Source organism: Eubalaena glacialis, chromosome 2 (genome assembly GCF_028564815.1).
Source record: "Eubalaena glacialis isolate mEubGla1 chromosome 2, mEubGla1.1.hap2.+ XY, whole genome shotgun sequence".
NCBI classification, from domain to species: Eukaryota; Metazoa; Chordata; class Mammalia; order Artiodactyla; family Balaenidae; genus Eubalaena; species Eubalaena glacialis.
Genome location: NC_083717.1, coordinates 144,520,160 through 144,524,690, shown reverse-complemented (window position 1 = coordinate 144,524,690; position 4,531 = coordinate 144,520,160). Strand labels below are relative to the sequence as shown.

Sequence of the window (4,531 nt, the reverse complement as noted above, 5' to 3'; positions counted from 1 at the left end):
CCCCCGATTACTACAGGATCTAAAATGAAATATCCTGAAACCATTAATTCTGGTTAAGCATATTTATCCATGACACTGCGTTTTTTCTATTTTATACATATGGTATGGAAATGTGACAGGTTACTAACAGTTTTAATCTACAATTGCTTTGAGATTTTTGAAATCCATAAAATAGCTAATGTTATCTGCCCTAAAAATCCTAATACTTAAATCACCATAACCTTCTGCATGCCACAATGACACACACTTAAGGCCAACTGAAAAAGGGAAACAATGTACTCATTAGATAAAAGCCACAATATAACGATGCGCGATGTTTCATGAAGCAGCACTGACTCGTCATAAGGCGTTATGAAAGATTAACCTCACTTATACATTAATTTTGTTAGAAGTAAATGTGATCAGCTGCCAACATTTCAAATGGTTGCGAATCTCACTTCAGCTCTCCAAGAAGTCACGTACATTTTCTGGAGGGTGAACAGGCCCTCCCTGTGCGACTGGTAGACTACACAGACAGATGACGCAAGATGCCTATAATTATAATGGACTTTAAAGTAAAGAACAATTGGAATTCTTCCCAAAAGGACTTGCACACTGAAGAGTGAACTGTTTTGCACACAAAAAGCTTACTGAGAAAAGGACAGTGGCTCAAGGACCACTTTTCTAAATATATTTCCCATACAAAATAATTTCAAGATATAATAATTATTAGTTCCTTGTACAGTACTCTATTTAAACAAGAATTAATCAAATAGTAAGTAGGTGAAAACTGCAACACCACAAAGATTGAGGCATGTTACTAGTGTAATCAAACATTAGAAGAGGCAAGCAAAATATTTAGAAGGCTGAATCATGGCCGCATATCTAACTGATTTCCACCGTGACTTGTACACTGTGAGACAGCACAGATAACTTATGCAGATGGTTCAGTAGCAGAATGGCACTTGGTTTGCTCTTAATAGAAACAACATAAATGCAACTGAACAATTTAGAGACAGACAATAGCCTTATTCGCATGCTGAAAATCTGGTTGTGTCCCTCTAGGCCACACACCGTTCACTGTGCGATCTGTTGATGAGTAAACACATAGTGCAGGATTCATTCAGTGGGATCTAGGCCCCTTGGTCTAACCGAAATCAATTCTTGGTCGATACTGCAATACCATGGGGTATGACTGATACCAAGGGCCATCCTGAGGGCAGACTTGTGAAGCTGAGCAGTTCAGACACCGAAAGTTTTCGCCTCTTAGTCACCATCTTGTCATGTCGATGAACTCCACAGTATGATCCTTCCCCATAATTTCACCATTGCACAGCACATCCAACTCATAAGAACTTGGAAGTTTTAGTTTTAAACTTAGAAATTTTTTAATAGTTCCCACAGTTACACGTGTAGAAAACCGAATGAATTCCTTCATTAAACCCTTTACTGCATTGTCCCGATTGTCCATTATTTCGTAAACGATCTACACATATAGCAATTTGTGGGTCAATTCTGTGTTAGTCTCTTTTTTTAAAAAATTTATTTTATTTATTATTTTTGGCTGCGTTGGGTCTTCGTTGCTTTGTGCAGGCTTTCTCTAGTTGCGGCGAGCGGGGGCTACTCTTCGTTTGGGGGCGTGGGCTTCTCACTGCGGTGGCTTCTCGTTGCGGAGCACGGGCCCTAGGCACGTGGGCTTCAGTAGTTGTGGCTCGCGGGCTCTAGAGTGCAGGCTCAGTAGTTGTGGTGCACGGGCTTAGTTGCTACACGGCATAGGGGATCTTCCTGGACCAGGGCTCGAACCTGTGTCACCTGCATTGGCAGGCAGATTCTTAACCACTGCGCCACCAGGGAAGCACTGTGATAGTCTTTATCATCTTGATTTTCATCACCTTCTTCATCTGCTTTAGGTTTGTCAGCTTTTGAAGTATCATCGTGTCCATTTGCTTGAGGCTTGTTTTTCTTCCAAAATTCACGCTCAAGTTCTTGTTCTTGTAGTCCAGGGACCAACTTAAATATAATTTCCTCTAATGTGTTATCCAAGCTCAACCTTTCTAACGGGTTTGTCTCATGAACCTGGTTGCCACACCTTGGACAACCATTGCTATCTTCAAAGTGCTGGACGATACAGGTCTTACAGAAGGTGTGGAGGCATTCCATCACTGTAGTTGGCTTGATCAGGTACCCTTTATAGATACAGCAGCTGATGTAAGGATTGAAATCTTTTACCAAGTGTTTCCTTTGGGTAGCCATTTGTGGTTAGCTAGGACTGGCTCTAGTAGTTCAGGCAAACAGGGGTATTAAGTGGATGAGAGTCTGATCCCAGGAGCTGGTGTGGAGTTCCCAACTGCATGTCCCGAGGCATTAGAACTAACATCCAGACTTCTCATGTAATCGCTGGTCATCACTGCTTTTGGTGGTTCTGCTTTTCCATATCCTGGGGTTGCCGCCACCGCTGCTCCTCACCGCCAGCACGCCGGCCTCAGAGGGAAGGAAACTGAAAGAGAAACAACACCTGCCGTGGCCTGGCCAGTCCCTGGGCCCCGTGGAGACTTCTATTTTCTAAATTTAATCTTTATTTTATATTGGAGTATAGTTGATTTACACTGTTGTGTTAGTTTCAGGTGTACAGCATAGTGATTCAGTTATACATATACATGTATCCATTCTTTTTCAGATTCTTTTCCCATATAAGTTATCACAGAATATTGAGCAGAGTTCCCTGTGCTATACAGTAGGTCCTTGTTGATTATCCATTTTACATATAGTAGTATGTATATGTTAATCCCAAACTCCTAATTTATCCCCCTCACCTTTCCCCTTTGGTAACCATAAGTTTGTTTTTGAAGTCTATGAGTCTGTTTCTGTTTTGTAAATAAATTCATTTCTATCATTTTTTTATTAGAGACTAGAATTCTAATAAGCCAGAGTCACAAAGAGATAAAGCAGTACCACTCTTCCCATTACATTTTTTTGGAAGAAAATATAGTTGTTTTCATGAAAATATGTCATTTATGTTAACATATAATGTATTTATTTTAATTATTTTGAAATGACAATATAATGCTTGAAACTTATTGGTTTAATTTTCAGTAAGGCAAGCATCCAGTGATATCCATGTAAACACCCACATGAAACTCCACATAAACAAAGGATGTTGGAAGTTGCAGTAATCTTTAAGATTGTGAAGGAGTCCCAAGACCAGCATATTTGAGAATCACTGCTCTAGACTAGGCTCCTTTTCTCTGACTCTGGGAGACCCCTGTGCTCCCTATTTCCACTGCCTTCTAGGCTGAATTTCTTTGTCCTCTACACTGATAGTTCCTACTTAATGGCCAGCTTCTAGTTTCTTTCTCTTTTTCTGTGACTCTTCCATGAACTCTTGTGACGTGGATTTTGATCTCAGTTTTCCAGATCTCACAGTCATTCTTCTTTCTCTTCCTTGATGGGTCAGGAATCTCGGGTAAGTTCTCTTCCAGGCAATTTAACACAGTAGTAGACTTTTGTTTTTTTCTGCCTCACATCCAAGCTCCCTTCCTGTTTTGGGGCATCCCATATGGTTGAATCTTGGTGGGAGACAGCTGCATCTCCCACTTCCATAACTAAAGGGAGCGAATACCCCTCCATACTCATGGTCCATTGGATACAGCCATGTGAACTAGGCTTGACTAACTGAAGGTCCTGCCTGGGACTTTGACTCTGGTGTGGGTGATGGAAGGAGGAAGGATGAATTCGGACTTATTTGTGGCAGCATAAAGCATTCAGTGGTTAACGGGCCACACGCAGTGCCAGCAGTAACAGTGTCCTGTGGTGATGTGGATGGTACTGTTGGCAGTGACGTTCTGCACAGCCTGGGAATCCTAATGCATCGATGCCTTTGTTTCCGCCCATTTTATGTGCTTTCTCCAGCTTTTCTGTCAATTCTGCAAGCTACCTGATTTCCTTTCAATATATTCCTTTTCTGCCTACGTTAGCTAGAGATCATTTCTATTTACAATCAATAATAGCTAACACTTCAATAGTGCTTTCTGTGTGCCAGGCACTGTTCTTAGTACTTTGCATATATTAACTCCTTTAATACTCACAACAATGCTGTAAGAAAGATACCATTAATCCTCTTTCTACGTATGGGGAAAATATGATAGAGGTTAAATCATGTTCCCACATCACACAGATAGTAAGTGGCCATGCCAGGCTGCAGGCCCAGGCAGACTGGCTCCAAGCCCAGGCTTTTACACTCTCTGTACCACTCTGGCTGAACACATACGTGACTGAGACAAAGATATAAGTCTAAATTACCACTGAGCAAACAGTAGGGGCCAATGCTACATGAAATCTGGGCCTTTCATCAACTCTTACAAATTTAATCCTTTTGACAAACAGACATGGGCCTTCATTTGCATATGAAGCCAAATTTAAAACAGTAATAGCAAATTAATTTGTGGTTGCCCATGGCAGGTATTTTTCTAAATATTTTTAATTTTCCTTTCTAGCTGTGCTTTATATGGATTATAATGAGAGTCTATTTAGGATCTGTCAAATAAGGTGGTAA

The 4,531-nt window shown here is 40.9% G+C and overlaps 1 pseudogene; it reads right to left on the bottom strand.

Moving 5' to 3' along the window:
- Nucleotides 1–1,126: 1,126 nt before the first annotated feature.
- Nucleotides 1,127–2,232, bottom strand: LOC133085451 (polycomb group RING finger protein 5-like; annotated as a pseudogene).
- Between the last annotated feature and the right edge of the window lie 2,299 nt (nt 2,233–4,531).